Source organism: Athene noctua, chromosome Z (genome assembly GCF_965140245.1).
Source record: "Athene noctua chromosome Z, bAthNoc1.hap1.1, whole genome shotgun sequence".
Lineage (NCBI taxonomy): Eukaryota > Metazoa > Chordata > Aves > Strigiformes > Strigidae > Athene > Athene noctua.
Window position 1 is genome coordinate 52,852,655 of NC_134077.1, and position 27,129 is coordinate 52,879,783.

The 27,129-nt window shown below is 41.0% G+C and overlaps 1 pseudogene; it reads left to right on the forward strand.

Annotated features, from left to right (window-relative positions):
- The first annotated feature begins 19,213 nt into the window (after nucleotides 1-19,213).
- LOC141973106 (protein FAM240B-like) lies at nucleotides 19,214-22,022 on the forward strand (annotated as a pseudogene).
- Nucleotides 22,023-27,129: the final 5,107 nt, after the last annotated feature.

Consider the following 27,129-nt stretch of genomic DNA (forward strand, 5'->3'; position numbering starts at 1 on the left):
ATGGAGATATTTAATGACACATTACAATCTCCCTCTCTCTTCCTTTCTCCCCATCAACTAACCACATCCATCAAGCAACAAATAACTTGTTTCTCTTTATGGCAAAAGATAAGGTGAACTTTATTACCTTTCCTTTACTATCTTCTCCTCTTTCTACAGAGGAACTAACTTTTCTCTCTGATGCTGTCACTGAGGTTTATCTATTTAAACTTTGAACAATTGTTCCTAGCTGATATTTAGCCTTCAAGTTTGCTGCTTCTATTTCAGACCTCATGCATTTTTCCCAGCTTATACTAGCTGATCTAAGAAAAGATATTACCTCTATTTATGAATCTCATCCAAACTTCAGTCATTGACAGAGAACTGGAATACAACCTACTGTGCTATAGGTGGAACAATATTTTGTTACATTTCAAATAGGAATATTCGTCTGACTTTATACCTTTTAAGGCCTTCAGACAAACTTCAGATAATTTAATAATTAAAGACCTGAAGGCAAATGAAATAAACACAAAGTGGGTTTGCCAAAGGCCAGCCATGGCACATTACCTCAGTGCTTCTCTTTGACCAAAATAAATGGGGGCATATAAATGTAGACCAGATAAACTGCAAACCTTAGTAAAATATTTAACATGATGTCACAGGAATAATATTGGACAAGCTGTAAAAAAAAACCAAAAACAAAACAAAAAAAACCTCACCAAAAAACCAAAACCAAATCCAAACAAAACAAAACCAGAATCTCATACAAGACTTTTAACTGAATAAGGAGTGGCTAAAATTAGATAACATATTTTATTAAAAGCTCCCTACCTGCCAGAAGGTTAAAAAAAGTAATTTCTCCAGAGCTGTCTTAGAACCAGTCTTAACTACTGTTTTGAGCAGTGACATTTGGCACAAAGCAAAGCAGAAACTTAAAGAAATTTTCTGGAGGATGCAAAGGTTGTCATCAGCACAGGGGACTGAATTTCAAAGACAAAAGAAACAGATGACCTGAAGGACTGAAACAGAGAAAGCAACACAAAAGACAGGTCATGAATTTAGAATCTAATTAAAATTTCTGTAATAAGCTGGAGCTTATCAGCTGGAAAAAATAAGACCAGAATCAGGAGGGTGCATTAATTGATTAGAGTGTGTTTATGAGCATGGTTCATCTCTGGAATACACAAATGTGATTCTAGATTTAGATAGTTATATCCCAAGAAAATAAAGAAGTGTATAAGGTACTCATCTAGAATATGACATACAGTGCTCAATGAGACTGCAGAGAAAAGCCATGAGACCTATCAAGAGAATGAGAAGAGTCCAAAGTCCTTGAGTGATTTATCTTCAGAACAAGGAAGGAGAGGGGAAGTGATTTCTGCATAGATACCATGGAAACGAGGGAAGGGTAACTTTTTCCTTGAATAAATTCAGGTTGTAAATTAGAAGAAAACTTATGGTACCTTGCGCAGAAACTTTCTGGAACAACCTTTCACTGGAAATACCTGGAGTAAGAAATGTAACTCGTTTCAAGATGGAACTTGCCAAATTATCAGAGGTGTTATGCAGTTGTGTTGCCAATAATAGCTGAGGAGCAGGAGGTCCCTCTGTCTTCTCTCCCTTTGCCAGTGTAAGTAGCACCTTACTTCCCTGTATTTTTCTGTTCACCCAGTGGTACCAGTGGAGGAAAGAAGAATCTGTCTAAGAAGTGGAAGTGCTAGATTCTGTAATAAATTATCTATGCTATGATTCCAGCTCGCAGCTGGCTGACTTCAGATTCCTATGCTATTCAGCATATTAACAGCTTAGCTGGAATCCTGTCATGCAGCCTACCAGGTGCTCTTATAGACCAACACTTCAAAAGGGGTGAAAAAGACATCTATTTATCTGTCAGTCACTCAGTAGCACAATCCTGAGACAAGCTGTGCTATTCAACATGTTCTCTTCAGAGCTATCCATTTTCTTGGAGGGGACAGTACTGAATTCCTGCAAGTCATATGGAAGTTATGTTCCAGTGATCTGCACTTGTCAAAGAATAACTTTCTCCAGAGCCAAGTTATGACATCAGTGGCATCTGCCAAAAAATTATAGCACAGATCAGATGTGGTATTCAGAGTTTGTGCCCTTAACTGTCCGGTCATTCTGCTTGGTGTGTTGCAGACTTCACAAAATGAGACTGTGGGTTTGAGTTTTTCCCCCCCTGACATTAAACTAATTCATAATAGTAGATGTCATCACTCCCAAATAAAAATGAGTGATGGGTGAAAAGATTTAATCAGTTATTCCTGGCAGTTGAAGTCCTCTTGAAAAGGGGAACCCAGAGGTAAAACTGACAGTATTCAGTAATCACTCAAGAAATCCATACTTTGACAGAAGAGGAAGCTACTATACAATCCAAGTAAGCATTTATATTCTTGTATTTTGGCCAAAGTAAGATTTTCTCTTCCTATCTTGGTTATTAAATGCACTTAGGTGTACATAGATATACATTACTTTTTGTTAAATTCTGTGAACTTGCATAATGCTTTCTTCTTCTTCTTCTTCCCTCTATGACCTTGAATTCTGTATATTATGGTATACTTTATTGGAAGATAATCTGATCCTGTCTGATTTATAAAACATCAGAGTTATCCTGGCTCTGTTTTGTTTTACTCTAATCTTAATTTATTAACCTGTTATTTTTTTCTATGTCTGGTTTTGGTATTACTGGCACTTCTGTATTACACATGCTTCAGCTGAAAGGAAAACCATCATACAATGAACATGTAAAAGGATAGTCATCCTAATGATGCATTCTAAAAGCATAATTTAAAACATTTTAGAACATGAAGATTTTTTTATTAATAAAAAAGTACCATAAACAGGCTTTGAACTCATATACTGTACTATAATAATTCTATAATACTGGAAAATGTTATTTGCTTAGCCTGACACATCCCAGCGAAGGGCAAGAGGAGTAGGAGACTAATTAGTGGCTTAACAAAGATAAAATAGCTCATGGTCATGATATGACCCAAGGGACGGAGTCCAGTTGAAGTCAAAGATAATTTTTCCATTGTTTACAATGGTCTTCAAAAGTCTCTGGAGTGACTTAGAAGGTTTTTCAGAAAAATGTTCACGTTCAACATGAAAATTGGCTTAATCCTCAAATTTATTGAAAGTGTTAAAATTAGCCCTATCTCCACCTTTTAGAATGGAAACTTTTTTTAAGATATAAAAACCCAATCATTCTTATTAAAGATTTTGTTCTTTCAACAAACATTTTGGAAATAAAATTGAGAAATATTCAAACATTATTCTATCTTGCTGAATAAAATATTTTTCAATAAGAAAAAAAAACATAATGTTGGTTTCTTTTTATTACCAAAATATTTTTTTTAAATGATGCATAATTTAGACTAAAAATTATTTTGGCATTTTTCTCAAAATATGCTCAGTTAACAGCTTTACTGAATGTATGAAAATAATTCTCACTAAAAAAAATAAACGATTTTCAGAGAATCTAATTGTATGCACAAGTATTTTCTCTATATATAAAATACTGAATTTTGAAGACAACGGCTAGCTCAAAACACATATTAAATAGAAAGATTGAAAAGGGGTAAAAAATGGCTCCTGAAGTTTCAGACTTGTTTATTTTAGATAAAGGTTACTAAAAATAACACTTTTGTTTAAAATATCAAGAGCCATTTCTGACTCCAAAAATTTCTCTGGCAAGAGTCCAAGGTACATATACAGTTACAAAGTGTATAGAAGAGAAAGTCCTCGCATTAGATATTTGTTCAAGTTCCTTTTCCTACCTCAGTGGAGGTTGTCTGAGATTACAATAATTCAAAATGTGCAGACCAGGGAAGGACTAAAACCACGACATATGAAGACATACTAATTTAACACCTTTCCAAAGCACGTTCAGCCTGCACTTCAGAGTGAAAGACAGAAGGTTGTACTACTGGCTGTTTCTATTTTAATTTTGTGGCAGTGAATAAAAGTTGAGCCTATAATAACATTCAGTTAGAAGCAAAAATTCTTCTCCCTTGCACTGGAAAGATCTGTTGAGGAAAAACTACTTGTCATTCACACTTTGAACCTCCTTTAATCATGTTCTGGCACAGTAGCTCAAACAGTTTAAACTGTTTTAACTGTGTTGTATGTAGATGCTATCTGTGTTTCATGAGTGATTAGCTGTCTTACAGATTGCTTCATAGCCGTGTGATTTACAGTTTGATTATAAATGTAGGAGACTTCTTTTACAGTGCTGTTAATTTTATTTACTATTACTTCTTCTTGTGAACATTCTCTATAATTTGTTAACACACAAATTAATTCCCATAAATGATGAATACTGTAAAAAAAAAAAACCTTCATAAACACATACACATATTTCTGACAGCTGAGTTTCAGTTCTATGAAACACATAAGTCACTTTATCTAAGATATATTTTTACCTTTATTTAAATGATGTTTTATCAGCTTGGCTCTCAAAAAAAGCAAGCAACTATACTTCAAAGGGCAGGTAGGACTTCACAGCCCATACAAAAACAGTCTCTCCTCAACCATCTTAGTTGAAGATTTAATAAGGGACTATGCTTGCACCAGTGTTATGCACATTTTAGTACTCCCTCATAGGAAATGTACTACAGAAAATTTCATAACATAAATTTTCAGTCCATAAATGATACTTACACTGATTCAAGTCTTCCAAATGAATAATTTTCAACCTATGGAAGTGGTGTTGTTGCTTTTACTTTCCTATCAGTGGAAATACATGTTAAAATAACCTGACATTAATAGCAAAAATGATGCCCCCTTGCCTTTCCTTTAATTTCTCTGGAATGATACCTGGCTATCTGAAATTAAAATAAAGATGATAGAAAACCTCTTTACTTGTTCACTTTTCACCCAGGTAAAACTGGTGGAGTGACTCTAAGAAAGTGTGTTTTTCATTTACAGAGAAAATCTAATTGTCCTGCTAGTTTCTAAACCCTGAGGTACGTGAGTGAAGGAATCAAGAACAAGTTTGCCAGAATTAGGTCCAATTGTAGTGTAATTCCAATTTATGTTATAGGTACATCTAAAAAGAAAGCAGAAAATCACTCAAAAACAACAACAAAAAATGTTTTCTAGAGCAATAATGAAGAATTTTTTTGCTACAAAGAAAACAAACCTAAAGATTTACTTAGCCAAACCAAGCTCCTAAGTAAAATCTTTCAGTTAGGAAAAAAGAAGGCATTACACAGTATATGTGAACTCTAAACTATATACGGGTGTTGTAATGCCACACTCAAAGAAAGGATGCTTTCACACACCATAGCGCAAGGTATGCTGGCTAATAATGCCAGACAGCACCATCTTCAAAAGTCTTACATCAAGAATCTGTCTTAGCAAAGATCACAGCAATACCATGTGAAATATTCACTGTCACTGACATCCCTAGGAACTTTTATCAAGTCAAATGTTCTTGATTTGCAAAATGTTCCATAGGCATACCAGACTAACATTTGCAGAACTACCTCCGTCTTTTGTGTACCTGTCTGACCACAGCTTGTTTCTCTGAGTGGAGCAGCCAAAATTTAAGGCAGCCAAAACCCCCATGCACCCCCAAAAAACTCTAACCAATTTAGACCTCAGATAAAAACTGGTGTCCCTCTTCATACCACTTGAAGTACATCTACTAGAAATTTAATAATCTTAAAAACTTTATCTCTAATGAAAGGTTAATGTGTTACAGCAGACTCTTACACGAGACAAAGTATAATAGGGTTTGGAGGGCAAAGCTACTCAGACAGTTTGTCAGCAGCTTGTACTTGGTTTCTGAGGCAATGGGATGATTATCTGAAGTGTCAAGTGGGCAGCTGTTACTGATAGAAGAGCCTTTAAATGGTGCAGAGACCCAGGTGACCTGCTGGCCTAGGAATGATGAAATAATCACATTCCATCACTTAATGTAACAAGTTATTACCAGATAATTTATTCTAACACTGCTCAAAACCTATAAAATTAAGATACAGATAGGCATGTTCCAGTGTGTCTGTGACATGCATAGCTTTTTGCAAGATGAAATATTAAATAATACTGCTATTTTAGGCCTCAGAGTGAGAAAAAAGATCATTAAAAGATTACCCATACTCCCATTTAGACCACATCATTGATAAAAAAAGAATGTTTAGCAAAAGGTGGTAGTAGAACTGCTGTACCAGTGTAACAATTGCTGCATCCTACTGTTCTACACTGGCATGGTTTAGGCTCAGCTGATAACAAAACACCATGTGGCCTCTCACTCACTCCTCCCTGCCCCAGGTGGGATAGGAAGGAGAATTATAGGGAAAAGGTAAAAAAATCTTGTGGTCTGCGATAAGGACAGTTTAATAGGACAACAAAATAAGAGAAGAAATAATAATAACACTAATAAAAGAGCATACTAAGCAAGTGTTGCAAAATCCAATTGCTCACCACCTGGAACCTAATGCACAGCCTGTTCCAGAGCCACAGTCCCTCCTTCCCTTGGCCAGCTGTCCCGGTTATATACTGAGCATGACATCATATGGTATCAAACTTTCTCTTGGCTAGTTTGGGTCAACTACCCTGGCTGTGTACCCTCACAGCTTCTTGTGAAAATTAACTTATCTCGGCCTAACCCAGGACATTATCCAACGCTTATTCTATACCATCTATATCATACCCAGATCCTACACTTTCCATTTAACTGCCACCACTTTTCCTCTCTTTTAAATAAGATGTATAGATATATAGATATATAGATATAGATATAGATACAGATATAGATATAGATGATATAGATATAGAAGATCTAGATCTAGATATAGATATAGATATACAGATGACCTAGATCTAGATGATAGATATAGATATAGATATAGATAGATAGATACACACAGATATCATTCCCTCAGTCTATGGGCCATCCCTACAACATGTTTGTTGGGTTCATTTAAATCCATGATTTTTGGGTTCCATCTGTTGTAACAGTCTTTCAGGGCGGGCGAGATGGTGTGTGGTGTTGGATTGTTCCATGCTGCACCTGGATCTCACAGCTGGTGTATTTGGTGTGCCCTATGCCCATGGTCTGCAACTTGAAAGTGTCAGTCTTGAGGAGGTTGCCGGGTGCCTGTTGCTGAAGCCAGTTCAAGTTCCATCTCCATTGTGCTTCAGTCAGTTTGAACAGTCTGTCCTTCAGTGATTTGCGTGATTCTTAATGTAATACCTTTGATATGACATATAGCAACTGTAGTAGAGATGACATACAGTGATAGGGTTATTTAGCAATTAACATAATACAATTTAATTCACTGGCTATTGTCACTCAAAATCAAACCCCCTTGAGGTACACATCGAAATTCTCCAGCCTTCTGCATCAGCCACAAAGTGCACCCAGGTCCTTGAACAAAAGCAATCCTGCAGATGGGTTTGCCTTTGCCCGAGGCAGGACTAATGCAGACTGTCTTTCCTAACATATTCTTCATGTGCACTATGGGGACTTTATCCCCTTCTATAGTACACAGAAATTTTGATTGAGCAGGGCCAGGTCAATTGGCAGATCTTCTGGTGCTAACCAACAAGGTGGCTTTTGCTAAATGTGTATCCAAGTGTTTGAAGGTCCCACCACCCATTGCATTCGGTGTAGTTTTTAGCAATCTATTGTATCATTCGATTTTCCTGGAGGCTGGTTCATAATAGGGAATGTGATATACCCACTCAATACCATTGGTTTTGGCCCAGATGTCTGTAAGGTTGTTTCAGAAATGAGTCCTTTTGTCTAATTTAATTCTCTCTGGGGTGCCATGGAGCCATAAGACTTGTTTTTTAAGCCCCAGGACAGTGTTCTGGGTGGTGGCATGGGGTACAGAATATGCTTCCAGCCATCCAGTGGTTGCTCCCACCACTGTTAGCACATGGCATTTGTCCTGGCAAGTTTGTGGGAGTGTGATATAGCCAATCTGCCGGACCTCCCCATATTTATATTTCAGCCATTGCCTTCCATACCACAGAGGCTTTAACCACTTGGCTTGCTTGATTGCAGCACGTTTCACATTCATGGATAACCTGTATGATAGTGTCCATGGTCAAGTCCACCGCTCGATCACAAGCCCATCTCTGTGTTGTATCATTTACTTAATGGTGAGGTCTCATGGGCCCATCAAGATATAAATAGTTCACACTTATGTTGCCAGTCCAAATCCACCTGACTTCAATCTTAATAGCCTGATCCACCTGCTGGTTGTTTTGAAGTGGCCTGACTCAGGTATGTGGGCATCTACATGACGTATTTTTACAATCAGCTTCTCTAGCTGGACCAAAACGTATTACCACAATGAGACAGCCCAGATCGGTTTGCCTCTGTGCTGTCGGTTTCTCTGCTTCCATTGCTGAAAGCACCCCCACAGGCCATTTGCCACCATCCATGAGTCAGTACAGAGATAGAACATTGACTGTTTTCCTCAATCAACAATGTCTAAAGCCAGTTGGATGGCTTTCACTTCCACAAACTAGCTCAATTCACCTTCTCCATCAGCAGCTTCTGTAGCTAGTTGTATATGACTCCATACAGCAGCCTTTCCACCTCTGATGCTTTCCCACAGTGCAACAGGACCCATCAGTAAACAGGGAAAATTTCTTCTCAATTTCTGGCAGTTTATTATACAGTGGAGGGTCTTCAGCACATGTCACCTCCTCCTCTGGTGATATTTCAAAATCTCTGCTTTCTGGACAGCCCATGAAAACTTCCAACATTCCTGAGTGACTGGGGTTTCTTATGCAAGCTCATTGTGTGATTAGTGCAACCCATTTACTCCACGTGGCATCAGCTTCATGGTGTGTAGAGGGGACACTCCCTTTGAACATCCAGCCCAGCACTAGCAGTCAGGGTGCCAGGAGGAGCTGTGCTTCCATAACAAACACTTCAGAGGCAGCTTAAACTCCTTTATATGCTGTCAGTATCTCTTTTCAGGTGGAGTGTAGTGGGCCTTGAATTCTCTGTATCCTCAGCTCCAAACCCCAGTTGTCAGCCTCAGGTGTCCCCTGGTGCTCTCTGCCAGAGACTCCTAGTAGGGCCATTCTCCCCGGCTGCAGTGTAGAGCACATTTTTAATATCTTGTCCTGCCCAGACTGGCCCAAGAGCTATTGCATGAACCATCTCCTGTTTAAATTGTTCAAAGACTTGTCGTTGCTGAGAGTCCCATCTAAAATCATACTTCTTCCATGTCACTTGATAGAAAGGGTTTACAATCACACTGTAATTTGGAATGTGCATCCTCCAAAACCCCACAACACCAAAGAAAGCTTGTTTCCTTTTTGCTAGTTGCTGGATACATAGTTACTATTTTGTTGATCACATCCATTGGGATCTGACGTTGTCCATCTTGCTATTTTATTCCTAAGAACTGGGGGTCCTGTTCAGGTCCCTTGAATTTACTTTGGTTTATAGCAAAATCAGCCTTCAAATGGATTTGAACTATTTTCTTTCCTTTCTCAAAAACTTCCTTCTACTATATTGCCCCATATGTTGATGTCATCAACATAATATAGGTGGTCCAGAGTTTCACCCTGCCCCAGTGCAGTCTGGACCAATCCATAGCAAATGGTAGGGCCGTGTTGTCACCCCTGGGGCAGTCAATTGAGGTGTACTGGACGCCCCTCCAAGTGAAAGAAAACTGGTGCCTGCACTCTACTCCCAAAGGGATTGAGAAAAATGCATTAGCAATGTAAATTGTGGTGTATCACTTGTCTGCCTTGACTCCAGTTTGTATTGAAGTTCTAGTACGTTTGACATGGCAGCATTCAGTGGTGGTGTGACTTCATTCAGGCCTTGATAGTCTACTGTTATTCTCCATTAGATTTTCACACTGGCCATATGGGACTATTAAAGGGTGAGTGAATTTTGCTGATCACTCATTGGCTCTCCAGTTGACAAAGCAGCTTAAGAATGGGAATCAGAGAGTCTCAGTGCAATATTGCTGCTGGTGCACCATTCTGGTAGCAATTGGCACCCGTTGTTCTTCAGCCCTCAGTAACCCCACAACAGAAGGCTCCTCCAAGAGACTGGACAAGGTGGATATCTCTTCAATTTCCTCTGTCTCCAAAGCAGCTTTACCAAAGGCTCTGGTACACTTTTGGGTCCTTGAAATGCCTTCTTCTGAGGTAGCATATGCCAAGGATGCATGGGGCCTCTAGGCCAGTCACAATGGGGTGTTTATGGCACTCATTCTCACTTCAGCTTCCAATACAGTTAACTGGTGGAATCCCCCTGTGATTCTAGAAATACACGTGGGTGCCATATAGCTTGATCGCACCAGGGTACATTGTGCACCAGTGTCCACTAAAGCCTTATACTCCTGTGGGTCTGACGTGCCAGGTCATCAAATCTACACAGTCCAATAAACCCCTCTGTCCCTTTCCTCCACCTAGCTGGAGGCAGGGCCCCTCTTATCCTGGTCACAGTATTCATTACTTACTTTTTGTGAATATGAAACACAAGTCCCTTCAAGAGGGTCAGAATTGGGATTAGCCCTTCTACTCTGTTTGGGGAACTGCCCACTGGAAACTGAAAAGGCATTTTTCCAGGAAGAATCCTCTGTGAATTTTTTTTATTGCAACTCATATACCCATACCTCCAATGTCAAGGTAGGTTTTCCACCTGGCTCCTTCATGTCATATCTGTGGTCGCACAGGTAAAACCACAGGATAACCCATGGTGTGTACCTTCTTAAGCGGAGGAACACTACTCATATAGCTGAGATACGGGCCCATAAAGTCAGGGGCAGAACTTATCCTCAAATTGCTGGAACTCTTGGGAAAGTTTCTTGGTTAACATGTCTGGCACTTTCTCCACAGCCAAGATGCATGCCTGTAGGGAGGAAGTGAGACTTCCTTTGTACTGATGAGTTGGCCAGCCACTTTATCCACCTTTTGTCCCTTGCCTTCTTTCCAGGACATTACTGCCAATGAATTGGCATACAACGGTGGTGCACTTTATAAAAACTTCTGCCACATGGGTAGTGTGCATTTGACTTCATCTGGATCTGTGGGTAGCTGTTCATTATTTGGATCATTATAAAAAACCTCCAGCACAGCTAATTCTCTCAGGTACTGGATACCTCTCTCCATGGTGGTCCACTTGCCTGGGTGACATCTTCCTTGGAGGGGTACCTTTCCTTCACGCCTGACAGAAGTCACTTGCAGAGGCTGAAGGCTTGTGTCTTTTTCCAATTGCCTTGTCAATGCCCCTTTCCCTAGACAGAGATCCCAGCTGCTTGGCTTCCCCACCCTCTAATTCCAAGCTACTGGCCCTGTTATCCCAGTATCAGAACAGTCAGGTTACAATGCACTTGACTGGATGGTGACTGAAATCCTTTTGTGTATCTCACAGCTCACTCAGGAAAAGGGATTGGGTGATTAGTTCTATCTCTTTCTCTTGTTCCCATGATGACCCTGATTCACCTTCATCTCTCACTAAGTAAACTAATTTTTTTGTATATTCTTCTTCTGGGTGTAGGCAACTGATACCAGCACAGGCAGATTCTCTGGTTCAGCTGCAGTGACTGTCACTGGGACAGGGACTGGGTAGCCCCAGTGCCTGTTGCTGGGTCTGTGGTAGCTGCAGTGCTTGTCACAAGGGTTGGAATAGCTGCAGCACCTGTCGGTCTGTTTTCCCTCCGTTCACAGTGAGGGTGCTGCATAATATGAAGAAGTGTTTGGTAGATACTGTCCAGGGCCCAGCACAGTGTGATAAGCTGTGCCTCCTTGGAATAGCCACTGCATTTCCCTTTCAAATATTCTATTAGTTCATCAGGGTCTTATAGTTTTTCGGGAGTGAACTTCCAAACCACTAGAGATAAGAAGTTCTCTAGATACCTGTCCATTCTCCACATGTCATACCACCCATGACCATCCAGCCTTGGGGCAGATCTCTTGGTGGTATTCTTAAAAAAATTTTTGTAACCCTGAACAAGACCTGAAACACATTCAGGAGACAGCAGTAAGAGCATGCTGTCTTGAACATCCCAAAGATATGCAGAATTCTCAAAAGCTGTTGTAATTAGCCTGAAGGAGAAAGGGGAGGTGTGGTGGTTTAGGCCCTGACAGGACCGAGTCCACATTGCCATTGTCCCTCCCCCGCCCTCGGACCGGTCAAGGCAGGGAGTGAGATACAAACCCTGGGGTTGGGATGAGGAATAAACTGATCAACAACAATAGCAATAACAACAACAATAAACAGTAATAACAGTAAACAGGACAAGAGATATACAGAGATATACTGCAAGGGACACAGCAGCACCATCGCGCGTGCTCTCAGGGACAAAAGCCACAAAGGAAATTGTTCCCATGCTTGGGCGCCTGGACCTGACATCAGTATGGTATTGAATAACCCAGCTAGACCCCACTCCCCACTGCTGGGGAAACAACCCTATCCTAGCTCAGCCAGGACATAATCCACCCCTTTATTCTATACCATTTGCATGATGTCCAGCTGCCATTTAGCAGTCAACAATAACAAAACAACAATTAACAAAGGCACAGCATCATTCACGGCATGTTCTCACTCAGAATCAAGTCCCCCTGTGGTACACATCGGACCTCTCCATTGACCTGCATCACCCACCAAGTACACCCAGGTCCTTGGGCAAAAGCAATCCTGTGGATGGGTTTGCCTTTACCTTTGCCTGGTGCAGGACTAAACCAGACCATTTTTCCCAATATATTCCTCATGGTCACCACAGGGACTTTATCCCCATCTACAGCACGTGGAGGTTTTGACTGAGCTGGGCCAGCTCGACTGGCAGATCCTCTTGTGTTGACTAGCCAGGTGGCCTTTGCTAGATGCATGTCCCAGTCTTTGAAGGTCCCACCTCCCAGTGCTTTCAATGTGGTTTTTAACAGTCCATTGGAGCGCTCGATCTTCCCAGAGGCTGGTGCGTGGTAGGGGATATGGTAGACCCACTCGATGCCGTGTTCTTCTGCCCAGGCATTTATGAGGTTGTTTCGGAAGTGGGTCCCGTTGTCTGACTCAATTCTCTCTGGGGTGCCGTGTTGCCACAGGACTTGGGTTTCAAGGCCCAGGATGGTGTTCCAGGTGGTGGTGTGGGGCGCTGGGTAAGTTTCCAACCATCCAGTGGTTACTTCCACCATTGTGAGCACGTGGCGCTTCCTGTGGCGGTTCTGTGGCAGTGTGATGTAGTCGATCTGCCAGGCCTCTCCATATCTGTATTTCAGCCATTGCTCTCCATTTCGCTGGGGCTTCACCCGCTTGGCATGTTTGATTGCAGCACACGTCTCACATCCGTGGGTGATCTCTGCAATGGTGTCAATAGTGAGGTCCACCCCTCGATCTCGAGCCCACCTGTATGTTGCATCTCTACCTTGGTGGCCTGAGGTCTCATGGGCCCACCGGGCTATGAACAGTTCACCTTTGCGCTGCCAGTCCAAGTCCTCCTGAGCCACTCTGATCTTAGCAGCTTGGTCTGCCTGCTGGTTGTGTTGATGTTCATCAGTGGCCCGACTCTTGGGTACATGGGCATCCACATGGCGCACCTTCAAAACGAGGTTTTCCTCACGGGTTGCAATGTCCTGCCACCTCAGCAGTCCAGACGGTTTTACCCTTACGTTGCCAATTGTTCCGCTTCCATTGCTGCAGCCATTTCCACAGGGTGGTCGCCACTGCTCACAAGTTGGTGTCGAGATAGAGCCTCGGCCACTTTTCCCGCTCAGCAATATCCAAAGCAAGCTGGATGGCTTTCACCTCTGTGACCTGGCTCGATTCACCCTGTCCCTCAGCAGCTTCAGTGACCCGTCGTGTGGGACTCCACACAGCAGCCTTCCATCGCCGATGTTTTCCCACAATACGACAAGTCCCATAAGTGAACAGGGCATATCGCTTCTCCTCATCCGGCAGCTCGTTATATGGTGGGGCCTCCTTAGCACGTGTCACCTCCTGTTCTGGTGACATCTCGGAATCTTTGCTCTCTGGCCAGTTCGTGATCACCTCTAGTATCCTGGGTGGCTGGGGTTCCCTATTCGAGCCCGTTGTGTTATCAACGCAACCCATTTACTCCACGTGGCATCTGTTGCATGATGTGTGGAGGAGGCCTTTCCTTTGAACATCCACCCCAGCACCGGCAGTCGGGGTGCCAGGAGGAGCTGTGTTTCAGTGCCCACCACTTCTGAGGCAGCCCGAACTCCTTTGTATGCTGCCAGTATCTCCTTCTCAGTTGGTGTGTAATTAGCTTCAGAGCCTTTGTATCCCCGGCTCCAAAAGCCTAGAGGTCGGCCTCGGGTCTCCCCAGGTGCTCTCTGCCAGAGGCTCCAGGTAGGGCCATTCTCCCCGGCTGCGGTGTAGAGCATGTTCTTAACCTCCTGCCCTTCCCGGACTGGCCCGAGGGCTACTGCTTGGGCAATCTCCCGCTTAATTTGTTCAAAGGATTGTTGTTGCTCAGGGCCCCATTCAAAATCGTTCTTCTTAGGGGTTACGTGGTAGAGAGGGCTCACAATCAGGCTGTAGTTCAGGATGTGCATCCTCCAGAACCCCACAGCGCCCAGGAAAGACTGAGTCTCCTTTTTAGAGGTTGGTGGGGCCATGGCTGTTATCTTGTTTATCACCTCCACTGGGATGTGGCGATGCCCATCTTGCCATTTTATTCCTAGGAACTGAATTTCCCTTGCAGGCCCCTTAACTTTCTTTTGCTTAATGGCAAAGCTGGCCTTCAGGACTATTTCAATTATCTTCTTCCCTTTCTCAAAGACTTCCTCGGCTGTGTCCCCCCATATAATGATGTCATCAATGTACTGCAGGTGTTCTGGAGCCCCACCTTTCTCCAGTGCAGTATGGACCAGTCCATGGCAAATGGTGGAGCTGTGGTTCCACCCCTGGGGCAATCGATTCCAGCTGTACTGGATGCCTCTCCAAGTGAACGCAAACTGTGGCCTGCACTCTGGCGCTATCGGAATGGAGAAGAACGCGTTAGCAATGTCAGTCGTGGCGTACCACTTGGCTGCCTTCGACTCCAGTTCATACTGGAGCTCGAGCATGTCCGGCACCGCAGCACTCATTGCTGGCGTAACTTCATTCAGGCCACGGTAGTCCACAGTTAGCCTCCATTCACCATTAGGCTTTCTCACTGGCCATACAGGGCTGTTGAAGGGTGAGTGAGTTTTGCTGATCACCTTCTGGATTTCTAGTTGACGGATCAGCTGATGGATGGGGACCAGGGAATCTCGGTTGGTGCGGTACTGCCGCCGGTGCACCGTCCTGGTAGCAATCGGCACTCGCTGCTCCTCAACCTTAAGCCGCCCCACCACTGAGGGATCCTCTGAGAGGCCGGGTAAGGTGGACAACTGTTCAACCTCCTCCAGGGCAGCTACACCAAAAGCCCACTGGTACCCTTTTGGGTCTTTGAAGTACCCTCTCCTGAGATAGTCTGTGCCCAGGATGCACGGGACATCTGGGACAGTCACAATGGGATTTGTTAAATTGGCAACACACCTTTTCTAAGCACTCCACCTGTTTATCAGGGCTCTGCACTTGTTCGGGAGTGAGATTCCAAAACATTGGGGGTGACCACTGACTCAGGTACTTGCCCATCTTTTCCCACACACCTTGCCACTCATAAGTATCTGACCTTCGGGCAGGTTTCCGGGTGATGCTATTGTTGGAGAAATACTTCATGGCTCAAAACAAGACCTGGCAGACACCCAGAAAGCATTGTGGAGCAAACACACTGGCCTGGATGCTCCAAGGATAGTTAAAACTCTCAAAAACCGAGAGGATCTCCTCCCCTGGCTCACCCGTAGAGGGGGTGAGACCCCTAACAAAAGCCCAGGCAGCAAACAGGTTACAGCTCACCCCCACAAACAGCGATACGAGCACATTATAAGCAGTCAGTAGCTAGTATAGCAAAACAAGACCCATGACACATTTTCCATTGATAACAAACACCAGCACTGGGATCACACAGTGGATATAAGGATTAATCCAGCCCTACCATGCAAGCAAGTGGGCCAGCATTGCAAATATTTTCTTATCAAACAATGCAAATGAAAAAAAAAAAAAATTGCACCTAACAGATTGCTCTAACACACTCTGGTTAGGGTCTGTCCCTTTTTGATCCTTATCTCAACCCAAACCATTGCCCCAGGTTGGGCGCCAAAAAGGCTGTGGTGGTTTAGGCCCTGCTGGGACTGGAGACCACGTTGCTGTTGTCTCTCCCTCACCCTTGGACTGGTCGAGGCAGAGAGTGAGATACAAACCCCGGGGCTGGAATAAGGAGAAATTCAATACAACAGTGTAACCAGTAATAAACCGATCAACAACAATAAACAGTAATAACAGTAAACAGGACAAAAGATATACAGAGATATACCACAAGGGACACAGCAGCCCCCCTGTGCATGTTCTCAGGGACAAAAGCCACAAAGGAAACTGTTCCCATGCTTGGGCGCCTGGACCTGACATCAGCATGGTATCAAATAACCCAGCTAGACCCCACTCCCCACTGCTGGGGAAACTTAACATCCTAGCTCAACCAGGACAGGAGGTAAAAGAGCAGGAGAAAGTATCCTCTCACTGTCTTCCCCATAGACTGAGTGTGATTACTAATAAATTCTGAGAGAAGGCACTCAAGGTCCGGGCATGACAACAATGCCACCTACAAATACCAGCTTGACCTCATGACAGTGATATAATCATAAGTAGACATTACCCAGTACAGCAAAATGGTAGTCCTGATTCCTCTGTCAGAGGTGATAAATATCACCACAGGGAATACATATTGCATATAAGAATTTACGTTAACTCCACCATGTGAACAAATAAACCAACATCGTGACCAGCTACTATTTAACTAATATAATACATACAACAGATTGGTTTTAAAATGTTGTGGTCAGATCTGTCATTTTAACCCTGCATACCCCACACTGGGTGCCAAAAAGGACTGTTGTAGTTTAGGCCCAGTTGGCAACTAAACACTACATGGCCATTCGCTCACTCCTCCCCCCTCTCTGTGTGGGATGGGTCGGAGAATCAGAAGAAAAAGGTAAAAAACCCTCATGGGTTGGGATAAGGACAGTTTAATAGGACAACAAAAGAAGAGAAGAAATAATAACAATAATAGTAGTAAAAGAGTATATGAAGCAAGTGATGTGTGTTGCAGTTGCTCACCACCCTGAACCCAATGCTCAGCCTGTTCCAGAGCCACAGTCCCTCCCATTCTCTGGCCAGCTCCCCCAGTTTATATACTGAGCATGACATCATATAGTATCAGATATCCTCTTGGCTGTTTCAGTTTAGCTGCCATGTCCATGTCCCCTCCCAGCTTCTTGTGAAAATTAACCCTATCACAGCCAAACCAAGGACATACATCTACAGCACCCCCAGTCCACAGCAAGGAAAACATTAGAAAACTGCTGTTTACCTCAGAGGAAAATATCTGATTGTTTTTATGCTATTGCCACTCTTGCTGACCTTTCTGTGAAGAGGACCAATATCCTAACCACTCAAGCGTGTCTGATACTCCTTCACATAGGAGATTATATTACATGGACTAGCCAGTGCACGTTTACTACTCCAGTTGGACTGTGCCAGTCTTTAAGCAACTGGACTTCTCTGTGGAAAAATACTACATCTGGAAGTGGCAGAAATTTTTCTTTTTGTTTGATTTTTCTTTTGCTTCTTTTTCTTTTTGAATTTTTCAGTCCAGTCAGACATGATACCAAGTTTGGCAAAATAACTCGTTATTATTGATCTTTCTAAAAAACAGGTTTGTGTAAATGGTGTCAAATCTAAAATATTCAGTTCAGAAAGATGTCAAGATCTTACTTATGTGCCCTTTTAAAAGTTCAGAAGTTTAAAATACAGTGTTTGATAGGAAGAGTTTACACAAGTCTGCCTTCATTGTGTTGCATCTGACTGTCCTTTTCCTCTGATCTTCCACTTATAGTGTTGCACAAATCACAGGTTTCCTCAGACTGGCCCACAGTAGCACAGTCTTCATAGTATTTGTCTAGTATAGCTCATAAAGTATGACATTGTCTATGAGGAAGATTCACAAGAACGTATCAGGCATTAATTCATCAGCATTATAAAGTGCACATTTGACAAAAGTATCTAGTGACAGCAGAATATAGATGAACATAAGGAAGCAAAGGGATTTCATAGGAACCCTCAAATTATGTGCTAATCCAGTCATAGAAAACTCATGAGCATGGGTTTGATTTTTTTTTTTCTTTTTTGCATCCTCCCACAGACTGGAGGGCCTTAGTGAAGGAGACTAATGCAGGAAATCCTGCTTCACAGTTGGGGTAGAAGTATAATGGGCTGTTGGTACCTTATTTAATGTCATAGCAAAGCAATATTTGGCCAGCAACAAATAGAATACATGATGCAATTTTTCTGCTATTTCCTTTAGGAATAAACAACAAAACTCAACTTTTCAAACTACCATTAAGCTCTGATAACCAATGTGTATTTGGTAATATTAGCAAGCGCCTCAGACATGCTGAGAATTTTAAAACCCTCCACGTTTGAATACTACGTATTTAGCAAAGAGAAATTCACCTCATTTCTGTCCTTTTTCTCATTTGTTAGAACACATCTTTATATTTTAACAAGCTCTACTTTTAACAGTATTTAACACTGAATTTTGATAAATTAAAGAACAAGGTCATAACAAGCTCCCCAGGGCTTTGCACTCTGTGTGCTTCAACTTCAGATTCATAATTCCCCTGCATATTTTGTGCTTGATATCCTTTGGAGTAGTAAATGGAATAATTTAAGAGCAACGTATTTCCTTTGGATAACAACCATCTATGATCTCTTCTAAAACTACAGGAGGCAGAAAAAGGGAAAGCCCTTCACAACATCTCATCTGAATTTCAGTGATAATGGCACTATATTTGAAAGTATTTTTCCCAAGGTTTTCCAAAACCACTTAAAATCTCACACATACTGAGGCCTCCACAATATTTCAGTGAACTGTGTCACGTGCAGTCATTACTCAGTAACAAAAATATAGGTACACCATTCAACTATCACTCGAGGCCTGTCTCAATGCCTTGTATTTTGCTTCAAGGAAAAATAAGCATCCATTACCTATTCTTCTCAGATGACATACTTTTTTTTAATAACACTTCACGAGAAAGAAATTGCAAGGAGCTAAGCAATACAGTATCTGTCTCAGGTTAGGCTCCTGACTGCTTTGACCTCCAAATTGCTTTTCAGAAAATGAGCAAGCATACCGACTTTAGATTCCACAAGATGGGTGGTCATGATGCAGAAGACCTGAAGAACTGCTGGGAAAAAGTAATCCAAGAGCAAACTAAGCAACAAGAAGATGAAGAGTCTAGGTTATGCAAAAGCGCCCTGAACAAGTAAGTGGCATTATTCCTTTTGCACAAGACAGCGAGGCATATTATCATATGCTTTAAAATAAGGTAACCTGTTATTGTACTGCTTTATTCATAGCACAGATTGTGTTCTGGATCTTTGGCACTTTTCCTCTCGCAGCTGCTTGTCTCATATTTCCATGGCTGTTCTGCATGGAAACTCAGATACCCCTCACCCCTGAACCTCATGAGCATTCTTCAAAGGCCTTGAAGCAGAGCCACATAAAAATAAAGCACTTTGGCACTATGGCTTGTCACAGCCAGAAAATATCAAGATTTTTGCCTGGAACTGGTACAGCAAATAAATAAAACAGTATTACATTAAAGGGACAGGCAAACCACCAATTTAGCATGTAGTGTAAACAAATCCATAGTATCTTTATCATGTTTAACAGACATTCGCATCATATAAGCCCAAACAGAGAAATGGTACAATAAGATTTTCTTGTCCCATGAAAGACATTTCATAATCATTCCTGCTATACAGACAAAAAAATAAGGCTATCCAAATTGATTTAAATTTTTTTTCCAAAAGAGTATAAAACAATAGGCACCATCTAGAAAGAGCTGTGACTGTGCTACAGATAATCCACACAAGTGTGCTAGACTGCTTCAAATACTTGCTCAACTTGTTGCATCTTAGGAGTTTGAACCAGGGTCTCCCACACATTAAGTGAATTCTCTTACTAATAACAGATGGAGAAAGAGGATAAGAAATACCTGTACCCCTTGTGGTTTTCTGATGGGCTTTCATCCTGAAGTTGACAAAGGTTTTCCTGCATAAACTTTCCTCAAAACTGGGGCATTCACATAAATTAGTTTGACTTCAACAGACTTGAATGTGCTAGTAAAGGGCTGTTTCTTTAAAAAAAATTCCAGGTACTCTGACCCTAGTACCCAAGGAGAAACCTACTATCATCACTAAAGATGAGGAAATCAAGATCTGGGCAGGCCTCATGTCCAACAGAGTCAGATGTAGACAGTCCTGCTCCCAGTATGATACTCCAGCTAGTCACTAATATTTCCAAACCCAAATCACCAAGTTGATGGAGAAAAAATGTGTAATAAAACTAAGGGAAGTGTTCATCTGCACTGGAAACCTTTGTTACTATAGCTTCACAAAAACTACTACAAGAAAACATCACAAACCCATTGCAATTTGGGATGTAGACAATACTTTTAACTTCACAAAGTTAAAAATTTTAAAAGCTTTTATAAGATCTTCTCTGAATAGAAAAAAATAAAAGCGGCAAAAGAACTTTGAATATGTCTTAACTTACATATTCAATAGGTCTTGACTAACTGACTGGTCATGACTGAAATAGACCCAAACAAGTTCATTCAGGGTCACTTGACCAAAGCCCAAATTGTTCACAAAGTATTCTCTGATTTGGAAAAAAGACACTTTCCAGAGGTAATAAACACTGTCATTACAAAATCTACAGGTCCACTACCTCATGTAAGTGGCACCTGGGAGAATTAGATGGCTCTAAGTATAGGCATGTGTTCCCTCTGTGACACCTAGAACTAGTGTTGACAAGGAACACAAGTGTTTTAAATGGCTAATTTTTACTAACTAATTGCGCTGATTTTCTGAGTCCTAACTATATTCACAAGAGAATAGTGAAGCCAAGACAGAGTAGACCAAACAAGAAAAGTTTAAAACACAAGCTGAAATCAAAATCAGAAGCCAAACTAATACAAGCATCCATGTGAAGCAGCTACTGCTCAGTTATTCTCAGATGAAATCATTGGCTGCTGTTCTTTTTAATACACCAAATGTAATATAGAACCCCATATATTTCATGATGCATTTGACTTTACCATATGATATCTAATCCTACAGCATTGCTAGGTCAGGCATTCCGTAACAACATTTCCTTTGGAAAATGACACGGCCAACAAAATCTTGCAGTAGTCCCTAGTGATTTTCTCTTCTTCTGTACTATGCTTGTGTGTTGAAGCTATGTGGCTCCTCTTGCATGTGACATCAATTCCTTTCATTAAACACATGCAAAACTTGCAGAGCTTTTGGGTACAAAATAGTTCCTTTTTTTTCCGTTTTTTTCTTCGGAGTAAACCCAAATGGACATATTTAAAGCTCTGCTGGCTCTTCTCCACAGCTTTTTACAATAAACTTGGGGGGTCAGGGGGTGCAATTGGTTTGGTTTTTTTTTTAATTTATACATTGAATGACCTTACTGGATAGACACCACTTCTGTGTGGCTTTGAGAATACCCCAGAGGAAAAACCAGAGCTCTTCACACTGACGGTATTTCAGCAGCTGTTTGACTCATTAAGAATCCAGCAATGTCAACCACTGATAGCATCAGCACTATCCCTTTCTCCCCTGCATTCCCAGTCTGGCAAGCTAGAGAGATGTGTAGACAGTAAATAAATACTGGACAAGTGCTATGGTGATGAAAGAGAGAAAAGCTTCGACCCTGCTGAAAAGCCTGGATACATGTGAAGGATTTGGCTCAGTACCTGTTAAGTGTTTGTCCTCTCTTTTCAGACTCCACCACGAATGGACTATGCGTCTGGAAGGCCAAGCAAGGCAGATCTAGGTGCACATGAAAACGCAGAAAGGACAGATGATGGTGCTGTCTATTGAGACTTTTCCCTCACCAGATAAAAACATTGCTTGAAGTTACTGTGAAAACACAGTAAGCATTGGGCCTGACTCTGACCTTCTACATCCAGCACCTACACTATTGAACAAGCAAAAGGTCAGAATCTGTCCCTTTTCCAGATTATTCACTAGAGCTACTAATAAATTCCTACTGAAATTCAGCGCAAGAATAAGGCCACAGTACATAATCTTGGAAAAAATGCAAAAGGATAGATGAGAAGCAGACACCTTTAATCCTCCATGATGTATTATTACTGTGATGTGGCAGGACTTTCTTATGTAACTCTGCAGTTCCAAGTGACAACAACATATATCTAGGAAAGAGGATCACTTGTTTAATAGGAATAATACACTAAGTCTGCTGCATGCAAAATCGCGCATTTCCTTTTACAGAGCTCACAGAGTCTGGCTTAATGCAGATATAAACTTTTCTGCCTGTCTTGATGAGTCACAGGGAAGTGAGTTAAGGATTAGTCTGATCAGCTGGACAGAAGCAGAAATACATTCTTTAATGGAATCAGGAAAAAAAAGAATGAGCTTTTCTGATCAATATATAAGAAAATTTACAGATCTTAATCATTAAATGAACAGAGGAAAGGTTTTTTACTTTCATGGGGTAGGTAAGAAAAGACTGCTGAGGTTATTATGAACCAGCGGGAGAAATGTCAGAGCAAGCAAGTATGAAAGAGAGTTTGAAATAGAAGGCAGTGAATCAGTTCATCATAACAGCACAGGAATGCTTTGCAAGGTATCACTTGCCATACCTGGTGTGCACTAATCCAAACACTGGATGCATTCCATCTTCTTCTAGGTCAGGTGAAATACAAGAACGAACAACTAAACACAGGATAATAATAGTGTGCTCTGTTTACCTATATGTCCGTGTATCTAAATACCATATCTTTAGGGTGAAAACATTTATTTGTTATCTCTTCAATTAATTTATTTGATACGCAAGAGGAGAGTCATAAGTCTAAAAAGCTATTTTCCTTTAACAATATTGAGCCAGATGGAATTTTACCTTGCATCTTTGTTTACACTGAAGAAGTAGATGGGAATACATTTGATAAATTTCAAAACAAAACAAAAATTTTGACATCACATAAATGTTTTTTTATCCTTTTAAAACAACATTTCATTAAAACGCACCATTTACAGAATGTTTTTACTTTTACATAGTGACATTCTCCCACAGAAAAAAAAAACCAAACATGCTATCACAAAAATGTTGTTATTCCATGAAGGATTAAAACAATTAAAAATTTATCAAATGTTCTTTGGTTATTCAAGACTGAAGGGAATGTAGATTCAGTCTCTTTTCATATAACCCAACCCAAAAGCAATTGTTTCTTCCTGTGGTTTTTTCTATTAGAAAAGCAATGCTGAAAACTAACAAAGTTGTAGCTGCTTTAGCCTTTGCAGACTGGTCTCTTTCATCTGTGTTAATTTATTTGCCACCATTCTTCAAAAGGCTTTTTTGCTACCACCCAAGTTAAACATTATCTCTGATGAAGAAGATCAAACAGGACTTGAATCTGCTGCCACTTACATAAAAAAAACATAGTAGTTCACTGTTCTGAAGCTAAAGGACATAGACAAGGCCTACTGAAATGGAGAAGTGAGATTCCCCACTTCTGATAACCAGGATCTACTAGATATGCTAACTTAACCACTGTTTTATGGTGGTGCAATGCCACCCACACTAGTGCATGCCCCTACTCTATGCCAGTGTGACAAGATCCAAGAAAAACTGGCCCAATAAGGATTTATTATTCTTTTACATTTAATGTCAGCATTTTTAGTCGTTAAGAACACTTTTATGACAGAGTATCTGACTGTTTATGAAGTTATATAAGACATAGGAAAAAGACCACACAAGTAAATGTAATCCATACACTACAGTTTTCAGCACTCCCCAGAGAGTATCCAAAACCACCTCATGTCCCTGAGCAGCAGTTTTTCCATGAGGAGCTCTGAGGAGGTTGAGGGATGTGTGAAAACACTTCCACTACACGCAGGTGGCATCATATTGACTACACACTGGAGGAGTGTTGCAGGCATTATCTTCATAAGAATATGGAACCCATTTCAGTCACAAATGGGTTTCTGACACATTCACTGCAGCACAGATTTTGTGTATTGCAGGTAAAGTCCCCCTATTCTTAGACAAAACCAGCTCTTTGTGAGTTGCTCAAATGCATATGCATGAGTCATGCTTACCTATTCTAATACATATTTTACAGTACAGCAGTATCCTGGCAGCTCCATGGTATTGACCATCAGATGCTTTCTGTACCCAAATGTGGGTGTTCATCCATCTTTCACTGCTACTGGCACTGCTACTGCACATACAACCAGACTGAGAAAGGAATCAGGTAGAAATAATTAAGTCTAGGAGTAGCCAGATATGCTGTTTGCAAATTGCAAAGCCAAAGGCAGACAATAAGGTAACTGATAATGTTTTGTCCTTTTGTGTTAGTCACGGAATTGGTGAAATTCAAGCCTGAATTTAGGCATTTCAGACATGCCCAAAAATACCAAGCCTATCTTTCATTTTAAAAGCAAGCAAATGTGTCAGTTCAAGTCGAAATGTTACACTAAAAAAGCTCTGTCTCGTTCATATAGACCATACCCATTGATAAAACAGGATATTCAGTGAGCATAAGCTGATGGGAGAGTAGACACCTTCAACTGAACACAGCATTTTTTTCCTCCCTGGTCTCCAGTTGTTCCCCCTTTCCAATAAAAAAAAGAAAAAGAAAAAGAAAAAAAGATTCATATGAAAATTTAGATTACAGTAGTTATATTAAGAAAGTTGAACTAGCTATTTGAGAAGAAAAACTAATTACCCATATATTCTTTTTCCTTGAAGTTTATTATTTGCCTAATAGAAAAAGAATTGGAGTTGAATATCAGTTACTCTGCATGATCAGTACCACCCTGAGCCTGCACTAGCAAGATGTTACCATGTCTTATATCAGCATATAAATCAGTTCAGCACTTGCCTAAGCCAGTAAAGGACAACTAAAATTGTACAAGATAGGTCAAAAAGACTAATGTTTTTGGTCATGGGACTTTATGATATATGATGCAATAGGTGTGGATCATATCTATGAGGTAATGCACTTAAACTGGCATGCTAATGTCATCTGCAAAACACTCATTTAGTGCATGTAAATTTATGTGCATAGCAGATAACATGAGCACATACTACACTCGTTCACTTAGTTACTCTTAAAGTGCTGTGTCCAGTCCAGGAACCAGTGACTAATGCTTGAGAGAGAGCAAGAATTGCTTTCTTAAACTGTCTCTGAGTTGTGGTGAGTTGTTGAAGTCCAGCTTACTCAAATCAAGGCAGTCAAAAGGGTGAATAAAACCACATTAAGCTGCAGTTTGACTTCATTCGGACCCTGTCCAGAAGCACTCACACAATCAGTTACAGATAGGACATGTTTAAATAAGCAGCGACTCAACACCTGTCAGCTGCCACACTTGAATTAGCACCACAAACTCAAAGCAGGAAATCCTTTTTTAAGTGAAACCCTCGATTGTCTGCACTTACTACACACCGGTTTGGATCACAGAGCTAATTTAAGGTGTGCAAACCAGATTTCTTTGAGAGGAAACTAAACCAGACCCGAAGCCATGTTACAAGTACACCCAAAAGACTCTATAGCCTGTAAGGAACTGAGATAAGCACTAGCTCTTCAGACAGTTGAAACTCATGCACAGTGGAGATATTTGGTCCAACTAACCAAATTAGATTGAGTCTGATGTAAACCTCTGAACCAGGTTTAGTCTAATGTAGAGGCCTCAGCATTAGCCACTTTGGCCCATGAGCTGCTGGTAATGTGCTGAATCACTTGCTAATGTAGATTAATATAACCAGAACAATAGAAATGGGATCAAAGCACATGAATATGTTACATGTAGATCTAAAGGTGGACTTTAGCAGGTACAAGGACCTGAGGTCAGCAGTGATAATTTAATTATACAGCCATGCATATGTGCTAGCATGCATAACTATGCACGATTTGGTCAACTTACCTGCTGAAGCTGCATGTGTTGGAACAGAGCCTACCCACACTACAATAAACCTTAGCATAGATCTGGCTTCTGGAACTGTAAAACAGCTATGTGTGGTACAGTTCCACAGTCAGAAGATAGGAATATGAGGATAATTACCAAATTCTTAGTCCAAATATTCCTCCTAATTGCAAACTGGCTGTGTCCTGAGGAAAGCTGTTCTCTATCTTGCCTACTAAACAGCACTTGACTGGGGCTTCACTGCCACAGTGTGAATAAGGAATAGTAAATCACATAAACAGTACCTGTAGATTGAAAAGGGCATATGTAGATAAATGAGGATGAAAGAAAGTAGCTCTAGAAAGTGTTATCATTCCTGAGGACACTTCCCTTCATGAATTAGGCATTACTACACTATTTATTTCTTACGGAGAAGGACAGGGGTTTTACATGGTGTTATGCATTTGAGACAAAATTGCACACAAAAATCCAGTAGTCAGGACTGACATTACAAATACCTACTTATTTCTCTTATTTCGCATCTATTTCAGCTGTGTGTATTTATCTATGTGTTATTTAGTAGTCAGAGTTTTAATCGTATTTCAAACTAAGGTGGACACAAAACACAGAAAATTCCAGCCCCCAAAAAGACAGTCTCACAAATAGGCTGAAAAAGAGTTATATTACTAGGGAAGCCAAACTTAGCAGTAGGTTGCTATGTGCTACATCCATAATTAGGTGAACTTGGTCTCAAATGCCATTCCTTAAATTAAATAATTTCCTGCTAATGACTACTGAAATGTAAGAGACTACTGGCCTAATCTTCGCCTGGTACTCAGTACCAGTTTTCAGCCTCAGTGGGTATACTCACAAAGGTATGACTTCATAGGTTCACAGTCAGGGTCACTACTATTTTCATAACCACAGCAGCAGCGGGTAGAGCTATAATTCCAAACAAGTGCAGTAATAAAATAATCATCTGACAAAAATCAGAGGGGAAAAAAAGATGCAGTAACAAATTGGAAAGGTAATATTTAGTTCAGCTATTTTGGCCAATTCTTTAAAAAATAGTCCATTTGTGTTTGGTTTCCACCATG